At 47.6% G+C, this 23,193-nt stretch overlaps 1 protein-coding gene across 2 annotated transcripts in view; it reads left to right on the top strand.

The window, feature by feature from the left end:
• mccc2 (methylcrotonyl-CoA carboxylase subunit 2) overlaps positions 1–23,193 on the top strand; it is a 187,919-nt gene that overhangs the window by 40,345 nt on the left and 124,381 nt on the right. The window lies entirely within an intron of this gene.

Raw genomic sequence — 23,193 nt, 5'->3', positions numbered from 1 at the left:
TTACAGTTGAAGGCTGGTATATTGAACTCAGTAAAGAAAATAACTTTGAGGAACAACAGTCCCTTTAAGCCCTTTACAAAACAATACTCTAGGAGCCTTTATTTATTCAAATTCTGACAACAAACAAGTTAACAATTAATTTTCTCTTATTGAAACCAGCTAAATAAAAACAGCTTTCTTACAACTTCACATCGTCTGAATTGGTGCAGTGTTCTAGAATTAACTGGCTGCAGAGTGCTTTGGAACATCCCATAGTCATGCAGGGCACAATATAAATGCAAGTCTTTTTTTTCTTTAAAATTAACTCTAACTATCTTTTATTCGTTCATGGGACGTGGGCGGCGCAGTCTGTACCAGCATTTATTGCCCATCGCTAATTGCCCTTGTGGGGGCAGTTAAGATTGCTGTGGATCTGGAAGCACATGTAGGCCAGACCGGGTAAGGATGGCAGATTTCCTTCCCTAAAGGACATCCATGAACCAGATGGGTTTTTACAACAATGACAATGGTTTCATTGTCCAAAAGCTAGGTGGGATTGCTGGGTTACGGGGATAGGGTGAAGGTGTGGGCTTAGGTAGGGTGCTCTTTCAGGGGCTTGTGTAGATTTGATGGGCCGAATGGCCTCCTTCTGCACTCTAAATTCTATGAATTAGACTTTTAATTTCAGATTTTTATTAAATTCAAATTTCACCATCTGCAGTGGCAGGATTTGAACCTGGATTCCGAGAGCATTACTCTAGGTCTCTGATTTACTAGTCCAGTGACAATACCACTACGCCACTGCCTCCAAGGATTAATTAATTGAGTATCTCTCTGATAATGTAACAAGGGTTTTCTGCTCCCTTTCACATATTTGAGTGAACTTTAAAGCATGGCTTCCTCGACATAGAATCATACATTTACAGTTGGGATTACGATAACTTCATGTCACATGTTACATTTTTAAATTGTTGTTGCCAGAAGAAGTTTGGATCCATAGAAGTGTGCACCAAAGTTCAGGTTGCTATGATGCATGTGAGGGAATTTATAACTTAAAAGCTCCCCAAGAGGACTGCAGTTGTTTGCAAGATGACCAGTTGCATTCCGAAAGTGCAGGAATTCTAAATTATTTCAACAAGTTGCTCCTTAACTTTAAGCAATCATTTTCTTGGTTTCCTACTTAGACAGGGTCCCCGATGCACACAGGAATCTCACAGTGAGCCTACCATAAGTAGGGAAATGATGCTAATTCCCGCTGATTTATTGGGGTCAACAGCAGGAGAGGTGGGCATTCGCAAAGGCTGTCACCCCATGGTACTAGACGAGCTAACAAGAAGTTGTGACCTCAAATCCCACCATGGTACATTGTCAAACTGGTGGTTACCTGATCGCAAGAAAGGTCATCGAACGCATTGTAAAAATTAAATCATGTTTAATTGAGGTAATAATACAGTTTGGGTTCAGACAACAGCAGCAGTTCATTAAAAAATATATATATATATTTATTAAGAGTTTTTTAACAAAATTTTCAACCATACAAACAAACCCCCCCCCCCCACCCGTAACAAAAAAAAGAAAGAATGCTCGCATAGCAAGACATGAACATGGCAAGTCAATATGATACAGAACTTCGTACATTGGATTCCTCCCGTACATGTCAGTTTTCCGGATCGTTCATGTGTTTTCTTGCTCAAATGCCCCCCAGAAACCCCCCCCCGGCCTGGGTTGCTGGTGCTGCTGTCCGACCTTCATCTAGCGCTCCGCGAGATAGTCTAGGAACGGTTGCCACCGCCTGTAGAACCCCTGCGCAGACCCTCTCAAGGCAAACTTTATCCTCTCCAACATGATAAACCCTGCCATATCATTTATCCAGGCCTCCACGCTGGGGGACTTCGCCTCCTTCCACATTAACAAGATCCTTCGCCGGGCTACTAGGGACGCAAAGGCCAGAATGCCGGCCTCTTTCGCCTCCTGAACTCCCGGCTCGTCCACTACTCCAAATAGTGCTAGCCCCCAGCTTGGCTTGACCCGGACTTTCACCACCTTAGATACTATTCCCGCAACTCCCCTCCAGAACCCCTCCAGTGCCGGGCATGACCAAAACATATGGACATGGTTCGCCAGACTTCCTGAGCACCTCCCACTTCTGTCCTCCACCCCAAAGAACCTACTCAGCTTCGCCCCCGTCATATGCGCTCTGTGCACTACCTTAAACTGTATCAGGCTAAGCCTGGCACACGAGGAAGAGGAATTAACCCTACTTAGGGCATCAGCCCACAGCCCCTCCTCAATCTCCTCCCCCAGCTCCTCTTCCCATTTACCCTTCAGCTCCTCTACCAAAGCCTCCCCCTCTTCTTTCATCTCCTGGTATATCGTCGACACCTTGCCCTCCCCGACCCATATGCCCCAAATCACCCTGTCTTGAATCCCCTGTGCCGGGAGCAGTGGGAATTCCCTCACCTGCCGCCTCACAAACGCCCTCACTTGCATGTACTTGAAGGCATTTCCCGGGGTTAGTCCAAATTTCTCCTCCAGCGCCCCTAAGCTCGCAAACGTCCCATCGATGAACAGGTCCCCCATTCTTCTAATCCCTGCCCGATGCCAGCCCTGAAACCCCCCGTCCATCCTTCCTGGGACAAACCGATGGTTATCCCTAATCGGGGACCACACCGAGGCTCCCATCGCTCCCCTGTGTCGTCTCCACTGCCCCCAGATCTTTAGCGTTGCCGCCACCACCGGGCTTGTGGTGTACCTTGTCGGCGAGAGCGGCAGCGGTGCCGTCACCAGCGCCCCCAGGCTCGTTCCTTTGCAGGACGCCATCTCCAACCTCTTCCACGCCGCCCCCTCTCCCTCCATCACCCACTTACGGATCATCGCCACGTTGGCTGCCCAGTAGTAGCCACCCAAATTCGGCAACGCCAACCCTCCTCTATCCCTGCTACGCTCCAGGAACCCCCTCCTTACCCTCCTGGTCTTGCTCGCCCACACAAAACTCATAATGCTCCTGCCTACCCTCTTAAAAAAGGCCTTGGTGATCACGATTGGAAGGCACTGGAACACAAAAAGAAACCTTGGGAGGACCACCATTTTAATCGACTGTACCCTGCCCGCCAGCGAGGGTGGCAACATGTCCCACCTTTTAAAATCCTCCTCCATCTGTTCCACCAGCCGCGTCAAATTAAGTTTGTGCAGTGCCCCCCAGCTCCTAGCTATCTGAATTCCCAAGTATCGAAAGCTCCTTTCCGCCCTCCTCAACGGTAGGTCGTCTATCCCTCTCCCCTGACCCCCTGGGTGCACCACAAAGAGCTCACTCTTTCCCACGTTGAGCTTATAGCCCGAAAAATCTCCAAACTCCCTTAGGATCTGCATGACCTCAACCATCCCCTCGACTGGATCCGCCACATAACAGCAACAGGTCGTCTGCGTACAGCGACACTCTATGTTCCTCTCCCCCTCGGACCACCCCCTTCCATTTCCCCGACTCCCTTAATGCCATGGCCAAAGGATCAATTGCCAATGCAAACAGCAGAGGGGACAGGGGGCACCCCTGCCTCGTCCCTCACTACAGCCGGAAATACTCCGACCTCCGCCGATTCGTGACCACACTCTCCACCGGGGCGCTATACAGGAGCTTGACCCATCTAATAAACCCTCCCCCAAACCCAAACCTCCTCAACACTTCCCAGAGATACTCCCACTCTACTCGGTCAAAGGCCTTCTCCGCGTCCATTGCTTCCACTATCTCCGCCACTCCCTCCACCGATGGCATCATTATCACATTTAGGGGCCTTCGCACATTGATATTTAGCTGCCTACCCATTACGAATCCCGTCTGGTCCTCGTGGATCACCCCCGGGACACAGTCCTTAATCCTCGTAGCCAACATTTTTGCCAGCAACTTAGCATCTACGTTAAGGAGCGAGATTGGTCTATACGACCCACATTGCAGTGGGTCCTTATCCAGCTTCAAGATCAAAGAAATCGTTATCTCCGACATTGTCGGGGGCAGGGTCCCCCCCTTCCCTTGCTTCATTGAAGGTCCTTACCAGCAACGGGGCTAATAGGTCTACAAACTTCCTATAAAACTCCACCGGGAACCCATCAGGCCCCGGGGCCTTCCCTGCCTGCATGCTCCCCAGTCCTTTAACCAGCTCCTCCACCCCAATTGGCGCCCCCAAACCAGCCACCTCCTGCTCCTCCACCCTCGGGAACCTCAGTTGGTCCAAGAATCGTCGCATCCCCTCTTTTCCCCCTGTGGGCTGGGACCTATACAGCTCCTCGTAAAAGGCCTTGAATGCCTCATTCACTTTCACCGCACTCTGCACCGTAGTTCCCCTGCCATCCTTGATTCCACCTATTTCCCTCGCTGCCATCCTCTTACAGAGCTGATGTGCCAGCATCCGACTCGCCTTCTCCCCATATTCATATATCGCCCCCTGTGCCTTCCTCCACTGTGCCTCTGCCTTCCCTGTGGTCAACAGATCAAACTCCGTCTGGAGACTTCGTCTCTCCCTGAGTAGTCCCTCATCAGGAGCCTCTGCATATCTCCTGTCCACCCTTAAAATCTCCCCCACTAACCGCTCCCTTTCCCTGCCCTCTCTCTTCACCCTATGAGCCCTGATGGAGATGAACTCTCCCCTGACCACCGCCTTCAGCGCCTCCCATACTACTCCCACCTGCACCTCCCCGTTGTCGTTGGCCTCCAGATACCTTCGATGCACCCCCGCACACTCCCACACACTTCCTCGTCTGCCAGCAGTCCCGCATCCCACTGCCACAACGGCCATTGGTTCCTCTCCTCCCCCAGCTCTAGCTCCACCCAATGCAGGGCATGGTCTGAAATGGCTATGGCCGAATACTCCGTTCCCTCCACTTTCGGGATCAATGCCCTGCCCAGAACAAAAAAATGGTAGGCCTTATGTACGTGGGAGAAAAAGAAAATTCTCTGGCCAAAGGCCTGGCAAATCTCCATGGATCTACTCCCCCTCCCCCATCTGATCCATAAACCCCCTAAGCACCTTGGCCGCAGCCGGCCTTTTCCCCGTCCTAGATCTGGAACGATCTAATGTTGGGTCCAACACCGTGTTAAAATCCCCACCCATTATCAAGCTCCCTACCTCCATGTCTGGAATACGCCCCAACATCCGTTTCATGAATCCAGCATCGTCCCAGTTCGGGGCATATACATTCACCAGTACCACCTCCGTCCCCTGCAACCTACCGCTCACCATCACGTATCGGCCTCCATTGTCTGCTACTATGTTCTTGGCCTCAAACGACACCCGCTTCCCCACCAATATTGTCACCCCTCTATTCTTCGCATCCAGCCCTGAATGGAACACCTGTCCTACCCATCCCTTCCTTAACCTGACCTGATCTGCCACTTTCAGATGTGTCTCCTGAAGCATGGCCACGTCTGCCTTCAGCCCCTTCAGGTGCGCGAACACTTGGGCCCTCTTAACCATTAGGCCTCTCACATTCCACGTGATCAGCCGGATTGGGCTCTCCCCCCCCCCCCCCCCCCCCCCGGCCGACTAGCCATCTCCTATCTTAGGCCAGTCCCGTGCCCGCGCCTCCCGCACCCTCCAGTCCCCCAGGCGGGGAACCCCCGCCCCGACCATCTCTTCCATGTTCAGTTCCCCCTCGAACAGTGCAGCAGCAACCCTAATGTCCCCCCCCCCCCCCCCCCTACCCCCCCCCCCCCCCCCCCCCCCCCCCCCCCCCCCCCCCCCCCCCCCCCCCCCCCGGCTAGATCGGCATCTAGCACTTTTGCTCCCCCCATATTACTTCCGTGAGTCAGCTGACTTCTGCTGACCCCGGCTTCCCATTGATCTCCCCCGCGTGGGAGTCTCTCTTCCTCCTTACCCCCCCCCCCCCCAGCACGGGAAAAACCCCGCGCTTTCCTGAGCCAGCCCCGTCCCCTGTGGCGCAGCTCCTGTTGTGCCCATTGCCCCAGTTCCCCCATCCCCGAGTCTCACCTCCCTCCAGCACCGACGCCCACATTCCCCACCATCTCGTCTACAGAAAAAAAAGGAATTTTAACCAGAACTCTACCCACATCCCCATCCATCATCCCACCCATGAAATATTCTTTACCCATATTTACAACCCCGTATACAACCAACATCCCCCCCCCACAACCACAGCCCCTCAGTTCGAGTCCAATTTTTCCGTTTGGATAAAGGTCCAAGCCTCTTCTGGCGTTTCAAAATAATGGTGTCGGTCCTGATAAGTGACCCACAATCGTGCAGGCTGCAGCATGCCGAACCTGACTCTTTTTTTGTGCTGCACCGCCTTGGCCCGGTTGAAGCCAGCTCTCCTCCTTGTCACCTCCGCGCTCCAATCCTGGTAGACTCGGATCACCGCATTCTCCCATCTACTGCTCCGCACCTTCTTGGCCCATCTCAGAACACTTTCTTTGTCCGTGAAGCGATGGAACCTTGCCACTATCGCCCTTGGCGGCTCATCAGCCTTGGGTCTTCTCGCCAGGACCCGGTGAGCCCCTTCCAGCTCCAGGGGGTTCGGAGAGGCCTCCGCACCCATCAGCGAATGGAGCATTGTACTCACATACGCCCCGGCATCAGCTCCCTCCACTCCTTCGGGGAGACCCAGAATCCGGAGATTCTTCCTCCTCGACCTGTTCTCCAGGACCTTGAGTCTCTCAGCCCACCTCCTGTGCACCGCCTCGTGCGCCTCCATTTTTGCTGCCAGGCCCAGGATCACGTCCTCGTTCTCATTCGTTTTATCTCTCACCTCACGAAGCTCCACCACCTGGGCCTTCTGGGTCTCCTTCAGCCCCTCGATCGCCAACAACATTGGCGCCAGCACCTCCATTTTAAGCTCCTCCACACAGCGCTTAAGGAACTCCTGCTGGTCCGGCCCCCATGCTGCTCGATCTCCGCCCTCCGCCATCTTGTTTTTACCCCCTCGTTTTTGTCGCTGCTCCAGAGCCTCTTTCTCCGACGCTCCACCGCTAATTTCCGCCATACAACGTATGGCAAGGGGGACCTTACTTCAGCTTCCCACACGGGATTCAATCAAAACATTTCCGTTGGGGCTCCTCTGGAGAGCCCAAAAGTCCGTTATAGCGGGAGCTGCCGAAATGTGCGGCTTAGCTCCGCATCGCCGCAACCGGAAGTTCAAACAGCAGCAGTTCATAACTATACACAAGCCCCTCATGGCTAAACTGAAAGCTGCCCATGACATCATATGCACACACACTTTTGTTAAAGACATCCATACACATAATCAATAGAAAGATGCTTATTAAAACGCTATTAAAATACTCTATAACCAAACTTAATTCAGTAAATAAGGTAAATATGGGTTAACATTAGAAAAACAACTCTGAAAGCTTCTACATAAAAGCCCAACTGGTTCCCCAATGTCTTAAAGGAAGTGTGCCTACTCCCTATGTGTGATTGTGGTGAGCACTATGGGCTAAATTTTCTCAAGCCCAAAGAGGTTTAGTGGAGAGGACCAGCCCCCTTCAGCCCCTTGAGGCTTTCAAAGCAATTGCCAACGGCTCTATAGCCAGCGCAAACAACAGTGGGGAGAGGGGGCATCCCTGTCTCGTCCCCCGGTGCAGTCTGAAATAGTCCGAAGTTGTCCTATCCGTCCGTACACTTGCCAGAGGAGCCTGATACAGTAACCTGAGCCAGTCAATAAATTGCTTTGGCAGATAAGACAAAGGAGAATCCAAAGAGCTTCTACAAATACATAAAGAGTAACGAGGGAGAGAGTAGGGCATCTTAAGGATCTACAAGGTCATCTATGTGCGGATCTACAAGAAATGGGTGAGATCCTAAATGAATATTTCTCATCGGTATTTACTGTTGAGGAAGGCATGGATGTTAGGGAACTTGGGGAAATCAATAGTGATGTCTTGAGCAGTGTACATATTACAGCGAAGGAGGTGCTGGAAGTCTTAAAGCGCACCAAGGTAGATTAATCCCGGGAACCTGATGAAATGTATCCCAGGACGTTGTGGGAGGCTAGGGAGGAAATTGTGAGTCCCCTAGCAGAGATATTTGAAGTGTCGACAGCCACAGGTGAGGTGCCTGCAGATTGGAGGGTAGCAAATGTTGTGCCTTTGTTCAAGAAGGACCGCAGGGAAAAGCCTGGGAACTACAGACCCGTGAGTCTAAAGTCTGTCGTGGGGAAGTTGCTAGAAGGTATTCTGAGAGACAGGATCTGCAGGCATTTAGAGAGGCAAGGGCTGATTAGAGACGTCAGCATGGCTTTGTGAATGAAAAATCATGTCTCACAAATTTGATTGAGTTTTTTGAAGGGATGACTTTTGTGAAGGCCACGAAGAATCCAGCATGAGTTTGTAGAATAGATAGAAATTACTTTATTTACAGTTACATATATATACAACAGCAGCAGTACTCCCTTGCTGCTCACTCCTCTCTAGCTGGTTCCATACTGGCCAGCTCTGTTTATGCAGGGACTCTGCTAATGATTTCTCCACCCCCCTCATTGGGGAAGCTCATGCTCCCTAAGGATTGTGGGATTGCCATTAGTCCCCAGCCAGTGGTAAGCAGGCAGGTATAACATCAACCAAGAAAGTAGATGAGGGCAGTGCAGTTGACGTTATCTACATGTACTTTAGGAAGGTATTTGACAAGGTACCTCATGGTAGGTTGTTGCATAAGGTTAAATCTCATGGCATCCAGGATGAGGTAGCCAATTGGATACAAAATTGGCTTGACGACAGAAGGCAAAGGGTGGTTGTAGAAGGTTGTTTTTTAAACTGACGCCCTGTGACCAGCGGTGTGCCTCAGGGATCAGTGCTGGATCCACTGTTATTTGTTATATTTGGATCAGAATTTAGGAGGCATAGTTCGTAAGTTTGCAGATGACACCAAGATTGGTGGCATTGTGGGCAGTGAAGAAGGTTATCTAGTATTGCAACGGGATCAATTGGGCCAATGAATGGCAGATGGAGTTTAATTTAGATAAATGTGAGGTGATGCATTTCGGTAAATCAAATCGTGGCAGGACCTACTCAGTTAATGGTAGGGTGTTGGGAGAGTTATAGAACAAAGAGACCCAGGAGTACAGGTTCAAAGCTCCTTGAAAGTGGTGTCACAGGTGCTCAGGGTGGTGAAAAAGACATTCGGTATGCTTGGTTTCATTGGTCAGAACATTGAATACAGGAGTTGGGACGTCTTGCTGAAGTTGTACAAGACAATAGTAAGGCCACACTTGGAATACTGTGTACAGTTCTGGTCACCCTATTACAGAAAGGATATTACTAAACTAGAAAAAGCGCAGAAAAGATTTACTAGGATGCTACTGGGACTTGATGGTTTGAGTTACAAGGAGATGCTGGATAGACTGGGACTTTTTTTCCCTGGAGCTTAGGGGTGATCTTATAGAGGTCTATAAAATAATGAGGGGCATAGATAAGGTAGGTAGTCAACATCTTTTCCCAAAGGTAGGCTAGTCTAAAACTAGAGGGTATAGGTTTAAGGGGAGAGATGCAAAAGGGTTCAGAGGGGCAATTCTTTAACACAGAGGCTGGTGAGTATCTGGAACGAGCTGCGAGAGGCAGTTGTAGACGCGGATACAATTATGTCTTTTAAAAAGCATTTAGACAGTGATATGGGAAAGATGGGTACAGAAGGATATGGGCCAAATGCAGGCCATAGGGACTAGCTTAGTGGTTAAAAACTGGGTGGTATGGACAAGTCAGGATGAAGGGCCTGTTTTCATGCTGTAAACCTCTATGTATATGAGAATATCATAATTCACTTCATCTGGTTTTCAGCAAAATTCTTAGCACACTGAGGATTATTTAGCAAATGTTGTCCAATCGTAAAATCACACCTAATGTTAAGATACTGTGTTTTAGGTTTTGCAAGCATAGGATGGTTGGTTATAATCTGGGACATGCTGTTTGATATGATGGTTTGGGATGTACGGACTATAGACCTAGCAGTGCACTGGCATTGAATTTCATACACCAGGGGCGCGATTCTCCGATCCCCCACCCGGTCGGAGAATCGCCGGGGGTCGGCATGAATCCCGCCCCGCTGTGTCGCAAATTCTCCGCCACCAGAGATTCGGCGGGAGTCGCGCCGCGCCGGTCGGCGGGAATCCCCCGGCGATTCTCCGGTCCGCGATGGGCCGAAGCCCCGCCGCTGTTAACCCACGCCAGCCAGCGTGGATTGAACCACCTTTGGGACGGCGGCGCGGGCAGGCTCCGGGGTCCTGGGGGGGGGCGCAGGGCGATCTGGCCCCGGGGGGTGCCCCCACGGTGGCCTGGCCCGCGATCGGGGCCCACCGATCCGCGGGCGGGCCTGTGCCGTGGGGGCACTCTTTTCCTTCCGCCTTCGCCATGGTCTCCACCATGGCGGAGGCGGAAGAGACCCCCTCTACTGCGCATGCGCGGGGATGCCATGAGCGGCCGCTGACGCTCCCGCGCAAGCGCTGCCCGGCAAAGTCAGTTTTGCGCCAGCTGGCAGGGCACCAAAGGCCTTTCCCGCCAGCTGGCGGGGTGGAAATCAGTCCGGCTCGGGCCTAGCCCCTCGAGGTGTGTGCATGTACTGGAAGCTACATACACAGAACCCTGTTGTTTGCAAACAGAAATAACATGTACACATGTTATGACTGTTCCAGCTAAACAAAATAAGTAACAGCCATTCACTGACTCATTTCTCAAGGTCAAGCTGGGTGGTTTAAATTTCAAACAATGCTCGGCAGTTAAGTGTCAGTCACCATCAACTGGTGCATTCTCCAAGGCAATGCATCTATCAATCAGAGTCCACTTGCCAATTAAACAGCAATTTCTTCTTATACAGTATAAATCGGTACCTGATGTTGGTATTCTTGTGAAGTGTCCTGACACAACCAATTCTTACTTCGCTGGATCCAGCCCACAATATACCAGAAATGGCATCTGCACCTTTTACGCTAATGATACTATCACCAATATTTGTCAATTGGACACCTATCAGCAGCTTAGGAAAAATGTAGATTGAATTGTTAATCTGAATTTTTCAGAGAAGAATTTGAATTTGATTTTTGCCACGTGTATCGAGGTACAGTATAAAGTATTGTTCTGCATACAGTCCAGACAGATCGTTCCAAACATGAAAATACATTGGACATGCATAAATAAACAATCTAAATACATAGGCACAGGCATTGAACAATAGAACATTACAGCGCAGTACAGGTCCTTCGGCTCTCGATGTTGCGCCAACCTGTGAAACCAGTCTAAAGCCCATCTACACTATTCCATTATCACCCATATGTTTATCCAATGACCATTTAAATGCCCTTAATGTTGGCGATGGTGAGCATATGGAGTGTAGTACTGCTCAGTAGAGGAGATGTATGAAGAGATCAGTTCAGTCCATAAAAGGGCAATTCAGGAGTCTGGTAACAGCAAGGAAGAAACTGTTTTTGAATCTGTTGGTGCGTGTTCTTTTGTATCTCCTGCCTGATGGAATAAGTTGGAAGAGAGAATAACCCGGGTGGGAGGGTTCTTTGATTATCTTGCCCCCTTTCCCAAGGCAACAGGAGACAGAGTCAATGGATGGGAGGCGGATTTGCGTGATGGACTGAGTTGTGTTCACGATTCTCTGTAGTTTCTTATGAACTTGGGCTGAGCAGTTGCCATGCCAGGCTGTGATGCAGCCAGATAGGATGCTTTCTATGGTGCATCTGTAAAAATTGGTAAGTGTCAATGTGGACATGCTGAATTTCCTTAGTTTTCTGAGGAAGTATAGGTGCTGTTGTGCTTTCTTGGTTGTAGCGTCGACGTGAAACATGCTACAAATATTCAGTGTGGCGTTGACTCAATAACAGGATTTTCTTTCCCCTTCCAATGGAAGGTGGTATACAAAGTGTGTAGAACACTGTGAATTTAAAACCCAAAATGAAAAAATGTCGGTAACAAAAAGGAAACGCCAGTAAAAAGAGTGTGAGAGTAATATCGTGAGTGAAATGTCACAGACAGGGAGGGTGGAAGAGGGGGGGGTCAATTTAAACTGCGCTGATTTCCCCACCCAGCCATGAACAAAGGTTTTTAAATTCTGATTTCTCCCTTTATAAATTGTGGTGTTTTATCCCCAATCCTTAAATTTGGGAATGTTCCAATCCTCTGATAATAATTTGAACAGCAACTTGAGGTAAGATAGGAATAAAAGGGATGGTTTATTTGTACACACATGAGAGGACTTTCGCAATGTCCACACTTTTTACTTTGCCCCATTTATTGTGAGAGTGTAAGAGGGTTCAGGGCATGATAACAATAAGATACAAGTATAGGCTACACATGTGTCCAGAGTCTACAATCACAAGTGAACTGGAGTGTTCGTTCCGAGGGGAGGTTGGCTGATTGTAGAATGTTCCGTTTTTCCAGAGCAAGACTTCCACAACAGGAGAAGACATATAGAATGAGTTAGCTTGGAGGCACGAGTTCCAAGGTGCCAGCAGTTGGCAGGTTTGATGAGGGTCAGAGTTCTTTCTGCTGCCACCAGCTGGATGGTAGACAGCTTAGGCCTGGAGTAGTACTGTTCGCGTTGGAGGTAAAAACAGTAACTGCCAAAATTTAGTTCCAACAGACAATACAACAGTGCAGCTAGGGGGAGGTCATGTGACATACCTTCTCAATGAGTCATAGCGATCTACAGCATGTCTGTGCCGGCAAAACAACTACCTAAGTATTCTCATCCCATTTCCTAGAACTAGGCCCATAGCCTTGTATACCTTGGCATCACAAGTGCACATCTAAATGCTTCTTAAATGTTATGAGGATCTCTGCCTCCACTACCCTTTCAGACAGTGAGTTCCAGACTCCCAACACTCTGAGTGAAAAAGTTTTTCCTCACGTCCCCTCTAAGCTCCTGCCCCTTACCTTAAATCTATGCCCCCTAGTCATTGATCCCTCCACTACGGGGAAAGGTTTCTTCCTGACTATCTATGCCCCTCACAATATTGTACAACTCAATCATGTCCCCCCTCGGTCTCCTCTGCTCCAAAGAAAACCACCCAGTCTATCCGATCTCTCTTCATAACCAAAACCTTTCAGCCCAGGCAACATCTTGATAAATCTCCAGTACACCCTTTCCAGTGCTATCACATCCATCCTCTAATATGGACTCCAGAACAGCATGCAATACTCTAGCTGTGGCCCAACTAAAGTTTTGTACAGTTCCAGCATAACCTCCCTGCTCTTAAACTCTATGCTTTGGATAATAAAGGCAAGTTACCATGTGCCTTCTTAACCAACTCATCCACCTACCCTGCTACTTTAAGGGATGGGTGTACATGCACACCAAGGTTCCTCTGATCCCCTGTACTTCCTACGGTCCTGCCGTTCATTTCCCTTGCCTTGTTTGTGCTGCCCAAGTGCATCACCTCACACTTATCCTGATTGAATTTCATTTGCCACCAATCTGCCCATCTGACCAGCCTGTCTATATCCTCCTGTAATCGAAGGCTATCCTCCTTACTATTTCTCACACCACCAATTTCCATATCATCCGCAAACTTACTAATCAACCCTCCTACATTTAAGCCTAAATCATTTATATAAACCACAAACAGCAAGGGCCCCAACACTGATCCCTGCCGGACTTTACTGGACACAAGCTTCTAATCCGAAAAACACCCCTCAATGATCACCCTCTGCTTCCTGCCACTCAACCAATTCTGGACCCAATTTTGCCAAATTTCATTGGATTCCATAGGTCTTATTCTTGCTATCAATCTCACATGTGGGACCTTATCAAAAGCCTTGCTGAAGCCCAAGCAGAGTATGTAAAGTGCATTGCCCTCATCTACAAACCTGATCACCTCTTCGAAAAATTCAGTCAAGTTGATCAGATATTACCTCCCCTTAACAAAACCATGCTGACTATTCTTGATTAATCCCTGCCTCTCCAAATGCAGATTAATTCTATCTCTCAGAATTGCTTCCAATAGTTTCCCCACCACTTGAGGTTGGACTGGCTGGCCTGTGGATTCCCTTCCTCCTTTCTTGAATAATGGTACTGCATTGGCTATCCTCCAGTCCTTTGACACCACTCCTGTGGTCAGATAGAAATGAAAATTATTGCCAGCACTCCTGCTTTTTCATCCCATGCCTCACTCAACTGCCTGAGATACATTTCATCCGCCCCTGGAAATATATATACTTTTAAACTTGCCAGATCACTCTGAACATCCTCTCTGTTAATTTCTTTAATTTTTTCACAGTCCTTCTCCCTGATTTCTATACTCACATCATCCCTTTCATGAGTGAACACTGAACAAAGGGTGGGATTTACCGACCTTTTTTGCGGAGGTGGCCCACCAGCGGGATTTACTGGTCCCGCCGTTGTCAACAGGATTTTGCATAGTCTGCACCCCTCATCGCCAGGAAACCCATCCGCTGACGTGGGACCAGAATATCCCACAAGGGTGAACAGTCGGTAAATCCCGCCCAAAGTATTCATTTAGAACCCTATCTACGTTTAAAAAAAAAAAAAAAATTTACGGGATGTGGGTGTCGCTGGTTAGGCCAGCGTTTATTGCCCATCTCTAGTTGCCCTTCAGAAGGTTGTGGTGAGTTTCCTTCTTGAACTGCTGCAGTCCTTGAGGTGTAGATACACCCACTGTGCTGCTGGGGAGGGAGTCCTAGGATGTTGTCCCAGCGACAGTGAAGAAATGGCGTTATATTTCCATGTGAATGAAATGAAATGAAAATCGCTTATTGTCACAAGTAGGCTTCAATGAAGTTACTGTGAAAAGCCCCTAATCGCCACATTCCGGCGCCTGTTCGGGGAGGCTGGTACGGGAATTGAACCATGCTGCTGGCCTGCCTTGGTCTGCTTTAAAAGCCGGCGATTTAGCCGTGTGCTAAACCAGTCAGGGTGGTGAGTGGCTTGGAGGGGAACCTCCAGGTGTTGGGGTTCCCAAGTACCTGCTGCTCTTGTTCTTCTAGATGGTAGTGGTCGTGGATTTGGAAGGTGCTGTCTGAGGAACCTTGGTGAGTTACTGCAGTGCATCTTGTAGATGGCACACATGGTGGGGGGGCAGTTGGTGAGTTACTCGTCGTAGGATTCCTAGCATTTGAGCTGCCCTGGTAGCCACAGTATTAATATGGCCAGTCCAGTTCAGTTTCTGATCAATGGTAAACCCAGGATGTTGATTGTGGGGATTCAGCGATGATAATGACATTGAATGTCAAGGGGTGGTGATTAGATCCTCTCTTGTAGGAGACAGTTATTGCCTGGCACTTGTGTGGCGCGAATGTAATTTGCTACTTATCAACCCTTGCCTGGATATTGTCCAGGTTTTTCTGCATTTGAACATGGACTGTTTCATTATCGGATTTGTCGCGAATGGTGCTGAACATTGTGTAAACATCTGCAAACATCCCCACTTCTGACCTTATGATGGAAGGGAAGTAATTGATGAAGTAGCTGAAGATGGTTGGGCATTGGCCACTACCCTGAGGAACTCCTGCAGTGATGTCCTGGAGCCGAGATGATTGACCTCCAACCAGCACAACCATCTTCCTTTATGCCGGGTATGATCCTCCCGCTCCGCACACAAATTACCACTATGGTCCTTAATGGGACCTACTCTTCCCTAGTTATCCTTTTATCCTTAATGTACTTGTAAACAATTTAGGATTTTCCTTTATTTTATCTGTCAGTATCTTTTCATGCCCCCGTTTTGCTCTCCTAATTTCCTTTTAAAGTTCCCGTTTCCACATTCTAGGACTTCTGCTGTTTTGAGTCCTCGATTTCTGTCATAAAACTCCCTTTTTCTCTTTATCTAATGCTGTATATCCCTTCATATCCAGGGTTCACTGGATTTGTTGGTCCCACCCTTTTTCTTCATTGGAACATGTTGGCTATGTACTTTCTCGATTTCCTTCTTGAATGTGTCCCACTGTACTTAAAGGTGTCTGCACCCAGTCCACCTCTGGCAAAATAAATCTGATCTTATTGAATTTGGCCTTCCCCAGCTTAGAACTTTGATCTCAGGCCCATCTTGTCCTTTTCTATAACAATCTTGAATCTAACGGGGGTTATGATCACTGGCCGCAAAATGCTACCCCACTGATACTTCAACCACTTGCCTGGCTTTGTTACCTAAAGTGAAGTCCAGGATCGCCTCCTCTCTTGTAGGACCTGTTACATACTGGCTTAAAATGTTCTCCTGGACGCATTTTAACAATTCCGCTCAGTCTAAACCTTTCACACTATGACCACCTAATTAATATTGGGAAGTTGAAATCCCGTGCTAGCACTAGAATCATTGAATTTGCAGTTCAGACGGAAGCCATTTGGCCCATTGAGTCTGTACCAGCCCTTGGAAAGAGCACCGTACCCTAGCCCACGCCTCCACCCTATCCCCATAACCCAGTAACCCGACCTAACGTTTTGGACACGAAGGGGCAATTTCGTATGGCCAGCCCACCTATCCTGGATATCTTTGGACTACCCTATTACTTTTTCACTTCTCAGAATTTGTCTACATATCTGCTCTTCAATTTCTCTTGGACTGTTAGGTGGCCTATAGAACACTCCCAGCAATTACTGCTGTAACTGATTCCCTGATCAAAATTGTGACACCCCCTCCTCTTTTACCTCATTCCCTGTCTCACCTGAATATCCTGGGCAGGATTTTCCGATTGCTGATGATGAAATTGCGTTCGGCGATCGGCCAGAGAATCCATTTTTACGCCGAAAGCGGGGGCGCCGTTGTTTTTCCGATCCTCCGCCCCCTCAAAGAGTACCCCCTCAAGGAGTATGGAGCTCGCCGTTGGGACAACCTCAGGATGTCACCTGAGGCCCTTCCCTGATGATCCGCCCCCTATGGGCTGACTTCCCGACGGCGTCGGTCGTGTATCCTCTCAACTTTCGTGAACCGCCATGGCGGCTGCGGATTGTGTCCAGCGCCACCACAGTCGGGGAGGAAGTCGTTCCGCTAGCAGGAGGGGCTTCGGCTGGGGGGGCTGGTGTGGGGGGGGGCAGTCTTTGGCAGGCCAGGCCCGCACACGGTCGCGCCATGCTGTATGGCGCGGCTGCCGTGCGCATGCGCGGCCATGTATTCTGCCATTCTGTGTCCGTATCGTCAGGTAAAGCTGGCGTGGTGCGGCTGCTAGCCTCCCACCAGACGGAGCATCGATGTGGGGGCGCCACCGACGTTTTGGGCGTAAGACCATACGCATCCTCCAGACATAGCTGCAGAATCGGAGAATCCAGTCCCCTATATCCTGGAATATTGAGCTGCCAATCCTGCCCCTCTCTACCATGTCTCAGTGGCAGCAATGACATCATACCTCCATGTTTTACTTTTTACCCTATTACGGGCCAGGGTTTAGAGAACCCCAAAGTGTATCATGGAGTTCACCTGACCCATAACTTTGAATAGATTGTGGTTATGGGGAGCACATGGGCCTACTTTACAGGTGTGATGCAACAGAGAAATAAAAATATGTTTAAACAAAAAAACAATGTTAATTTATGAAACCAGTTAATACTTTATAAATCCATAGTAAACATCTTAACAACTATCAACACCAATCATCCCCACAGATACAATATTCTATAAGTAACCCTTAATCTTTCCTTGCAACATACATAAGACAAAAGACCCTTTTTAAACACAGAGATCAGGTTTAAATTCTCTACTGAGAACAGTTATCACTTTGACACCACCCAAATGATCTGGAAACTGTCTTTAGTTTACAGAGAGATCCTTTTTTTTTCCTGCAGCTATCCAGCTCTCAAAATGAAACTACACACTCTAGCTACTGTTCAAAAACGAAAGTGAAAGATAGATAGCTCAGCTCCACCCACACTCTGACTTCACTGCAGCTATTCGCTAAACACCCATTTCTTAAAGGTACTCTCAAATGACAACCCTAAACTCATCTGCCTTGTTCGCATTAAAATAAATACCACTGAATCTTGCCAAATTCCCTTGTGACTTAACAGGCCTGTTAACGCTATGCCTTCCTGACTCACTTGCTGTCTCTTTTAACTTTGGTTGTGTATCTCCCCCTGCTGAACCTTCTTTCAGGATCCCAAGGATGGAATACAGAGTTGTAAAACTTTTCTTTAAGCAATATCTTAGTGACAAAGGGGGATTTCGTTCCCAGATTGCAAGAGTAATAAAACAGGAGATAATGTGAGTCAACACCCTGTTTTGCATCACTCCTGGGGCGGGATTCTCCACTCCCACGCCGAAGTGGCTGCGCCGTCGTGAACGCCGGCGAGGTTCACGACGGTGCGGAACGGCCCTGGTACCGACCGATTCAGGCCCTGACAATGGGCCAGTATCGGGGCCGCGTCATCTACCCGCGCCAGGCCTTGTCGCCAGCGTAAAAGCGGCGCCGCATAGATGACGCGGCCGGCGCCGCATAACGGACGTCATCCGCACATGCGCGGGTTGGCCGGCGCTAACCCGCGCATGCGTGGTTGCCGTCCTGTCCAAATCCGCCCCGCAAGAAGATGGGGGACTGATCTTGCAGGGCCGTGGAAGGAAGGAGGTCCTCCTTCAGAGAGGACGGCCCGACAATCGGTGGGCACCGATCGCGGGCCACCCCACATTGCAGGTGAAGCCCGGTGCAGGATTCCCCCTTGCCCCCCCACAGGCCGCCCCCCCAGCGTTCACGCACCGCCCACGACTGCAGCGACCAGGTGTGGACGCGCCGGGGGGAACCCGCCGTTTTGGCCTGGCCGCTCAGCCCATCCGGGCCTCAGAATAGCGGGGGTGCCGGAGAATCGCCATTTTGGGTGTCTCCGCCGATTCTCCGGCCTGCGGCCCGCGAAACTCGACCGGGCCGTTCCCGCTGCTTGGGAGAATCGTGGGAGGGCGTCCCCGGAAATTTTGGCGGCCCAGGCGATTCTCCCAACCGGCGTGGGAGTGGAGAATCGCGCCCCTGGTTTTTAGTTTCTTACATTTATTTTGATGTGACCCAAGTTTCTCGAGTGGCGCCCCTGGTTTTTAGTTTCTTACATTTATTTTGATGTGACCCAAGTTTCTCAAGTGGCTGGTACATCATCACAGGATGTCATCAGAATTGTCCCTACTTTAGGACATAATGAAAATTTAGACTAGTATTTATATGCTAGTCCAAATTCAAAGGAGAATTTTGAGACCTGTACAATATTGAATTTTGTGGTGTTAAACCTTAAAATTGACAGCCTCACCCCATGCTACCCACCCTACACTCCCATCCCTCAACTGCCACAATCTCTCCCACCCCACCCACCTCTTCACACTCCACCCCCGCAACCCACTCCCCAATCTCCCACTCCACCCCAACCTTGCTCCCACCCTGCTACCTCCTTTCCTAAACACACAGCAACAAATTGACTCTAAAATTATTAGAGATTTGACTTCCTATTTTTCAACCAAGAACACTGTCAGTTGCTCTCCTGCTGCTTCTGACCTTCGAGCAGCTTTGTGGTTTTCTGGTGGGATTTTTTAAAAAATTGGAATCGTAAATCTGTCCGAAGGTCAGAAGCAGCAACTCTGTGAAACTGGGTAAAATAAATCAGAAATATTAGGCAGACAGTTTCGATTTTTTTTTTTTAAAGCTGGTCTTTCAGGACTGAAGCTTGTCAGAAGGATAATAAGAACTCATGTTAAAACATCAAATCCAGACACTCCCTTCATTCCAGGGCTCTGGTGTTTGGCACCATCTGCACTCCTCGCCCAGGCCCTGAGTCAAATAGATAGGTTTTAAGTGGTATCCTAAAGGAGCACTGAGAGCTGGTGAGGTGTGGGGAGGGATTCCGAGCTTATTACAAAGGCAGCTGAAGATACAGCCACCATTGATAGAGTCAGTAAAATTGGAAGTGTGCAAGAGGCCAGAAATAGATAAGTGTGGATAACCCTGAAGGCTGTAGGCCTGGATGAGATTATCGAGATAGAATCATAAAATTTACAGTGCAGAAGGAGGCCATTCGGCCCACCGAGTCTGCACTGGCCCTTAAGCCCATGCCTCCACTCCATCCCAGCAACCCCACCTATCCATTTTGGACACAGGCAATTTAGCATTGCCAATCTACCAAACCTGCACATCTTTTGACTGTGGGAGAGAAACCGGAGCACCCGGAGGAAGCCCACGCAGACATGGAGAGAACGTGCAGACTCCGCACACAGAGCCCAAAGCCAGGAATCAAACCTGGGATCCTGGAGCTGTGAAGCAACTGTGCTATCCATTATGCTACCGTACTGTCCATAAGGGAAGGATGAAGCCATGAAAGGATTTGAAATCTAAGATGAGAAATTTAAAATTGAAACATTGCTCAACCAGCCACTACCATAAGTCGTCGAGCACTAGGGAGATGGGTGAATGTGATTTGGAATGCATTAGGGTATGAGCGCCAAGTTTTTGATGAGCTTAAGTTGTGGAGAGTGGATTCATCGACCAGGAGTGAGAAAAAAAAAAGACATGCATTTATATAACACCATTCAGAACCGTGGGACATTCCAAACACCTTACATCCATTAAAGTACTTTTGAAGTGTGGTCACTGCAGTCATGTAGGAAACAAGGCAGCCAAATAGCATACAACAAAGTCCCACAAATAGCCATGTGCTACTAACCAGATAACCTGTTTTTTGTGATATTGATTGAGGGACAAATATTGGCCAGGGCACCAGGGACAACACCCGTTCTCTTCCTGATAATGTCTTGGATCCTTTGCATCTAGCTGCGAGAGCGGACGGGGTCTCTGTTTAAATTCTCATCCACTAGATGGCATCTCCAACAACACCGTATTCTTCAGTACCACGCTGGTGTGTCAGCTTAGATTTTGGTCTCAAGAGTGTGGATATGAGCCCACAAGCTTCTGACATAGACATTGGAATAGTCAGATCGAAAAGAATTTAAAGCATTGATGAGCTGAAGCAGAGACAGTCAGGCTACATGTCCTGCAGAGGACAATTGTGTATTGGAAAAAGTTGATTTTTCTAGGATTTTTACTTTTTCTCTAAGCAGTGGTTCTTTTTACATTTAACATTACAAAGGATAGTTTTTCCAACACATCATTGTGTGCAAATTATTGGGGAGTTGTACTGTGAAATGTTATTTTCTAAAAGGATATTACTGTCAGATTTGAATCAATTAGTTCAGAATTATGATTATCATCCTTTTGTAACCGTGTTTACATTTAAAAAAAAATCTTTTCAGTATCAATACTGTCAGAATAATGAGACAAACTATCTGGGTTTGGGATGAGTGTGCAGAGTGGCTGGCAAAGTAAGCGAGTGACTGAGCTGGATAAATAAATTAGCATTAATTACAATCTGGGTGTTCTAATAGTTATGTTATTTTAACCACATGTTAATTGAATTTGCTCAAATGGTCATGTTATTTAGCTCCCCTAAGCCATTTATTTGTTTCATTGATAATTTTTTCTTGGTACAGTACATTGATTATACATGCTTGTCTGCCCTGAAGGTCTTATGCCCCTGGTGCAATGGAGTTTTATGTCTGGAACTCTATTATTTCTCTTTCTGATCATCCATTAGATGATATAAATTAATACTTGGTACATACTAGCTGGTCTGATTTTATTTCCCTTATTTCTGGCGGATAACACTGGCCTCTCCTTGATATTCTCCCACTAATAGTTTGGATCAGAAATGGAGCAGACTGAAAGGAATCTAGCCTGCACTCGCGTACTCTGCCACCCTAAATATTATCCTAACACTTATTTGCATAATTTATACTTTACAGCTTTCTGGACTCTACATCAGGTTCAACCATTTCAGATCATAACCATTGCTCCCATTTTGTCAGATAGCAGTTGCTGGTAATGATTCTGCCTTTGTCATTTTCTGCTCTTCTAGATCCATCTTTTGTTTCTCTTATTGTCTCTCTACCACCCGCTTTGCCTTGCATCATCTTTTGTTATTTAGTGATTCCTGCCTTCCATCCTATCAGAGTTTCCCTTTTGGTTCTTTCTTACTTTCTCCTGCCTACCCTGCCTCATTCTGTGTGTAAAAACTTTTACATCTCTAACCATCCTTCTCCAGTTCTGATGAAAAGTTGCCGACCTGAGCTATTTACTGTTTCTCTTTCCACAGTTGCTGTCTGGCCTGCTGACTATTTCCAGCATTTTCCATTTGTACTTCAGATTTCCAGTATCCGCTGCATTTTGCTTTTGTACTTGCAGTTTGTGTTCTTAAACAAAATATTACAACTTCCTTTTCCAAAAATATAAATAAATGACAATACTAAAGTAGAGCAAAATTTTGGGAACTGTTAAATGTCTGATGGTATGTGTCTGATAGGAAAAATATACAGAATTTTTATACCAGCTTTCTTGTCCTCAGGAAATCCAAAAGTGCTTCACAGCCATAAATTACTTTGGAGTGCTGTCATTGTGGAGTGCTGTCATTGTGTTACGATCTCAGAAGAGATCAGTAACTTTTTAAAAGATATTCAAACTCATTGTTATTAACTGCAAGAATATTGCCACAACATTTCATATTGTAAACAAAGACTTTTACCACACAAGAGTTAAACAAGGCAAGTACTAATAACTTAACATTATATCTCTTAACCACTTCTACTTTAAATCCTAAAAGCTCAATAGGACAATCCCTATTACTCTTTCATTTTTACCCAAGAGTTCTCCCATTCTTTACAGGAACCAGATGGTTCCTTCGCTTCTCCTGGGACCAAAACAAAATGTTCTACAGCCCAATATTCTCTGAAAATATAGATTTATTTGCATATCTCCAATAGCATCCGGATAGGCAAACGCTCCAACTCTTCGTAAGCACCTGCAATCTATCCCCACAGGAACATTTGGTATGCCCCAGATACAAATTTGGACAAATTATTCCCAAATCTTCCCTTTGTTCTGGGAAAACAATAAGAATAATTTAAATCTCTTGGACAACTGTAGACATTCAGCCTCCACCAAGAAACTCAGAACGAGGTCCGTTGTTTTAGTTTTCAATACTCTCCACTATTACTGAAAAAAAAACCAAATGTATTATAGACCAACCTTTTGCAGTCGCGATTACTTCTGGTGTGTTTATCAGCATCTCAACATTTTTTATTTACTTTACATTTAGAAAAGAAATCGACACCCTCTAAACTAAAAGTTATATTCCTGAAACATAGGAGTCATAAAATTAGGCGTTCATGACAATTGTTATTTTTTAGACAAACTCCACAGGCAATTTATATACAGTAAAATCCTGACAATCATAGCTACTGACCAAGTGATAT

This window comes from Scyliorhinus torazame, chromosome 9 (genome assembly GCF_047496885.1).
Source record: "Scyliorhinus torazame isolate Kashiwa2021f chromosome 9, sScyTor2.1, whole genome shotgun sequence".
Classification (NCBI taxonomy): domain Eukaryota; kingdom Metazoa; phylum Chordata; class Chondrichthyes; order Carcharhiniformes; family Scyliorhinidae; genus Scyliorhinus; species Scyliorhinus torazame.
Note: the sequence above shows the minus strand (reverse complement) of the source record. Positions and strands in the feature narration are given on the sequence as shown.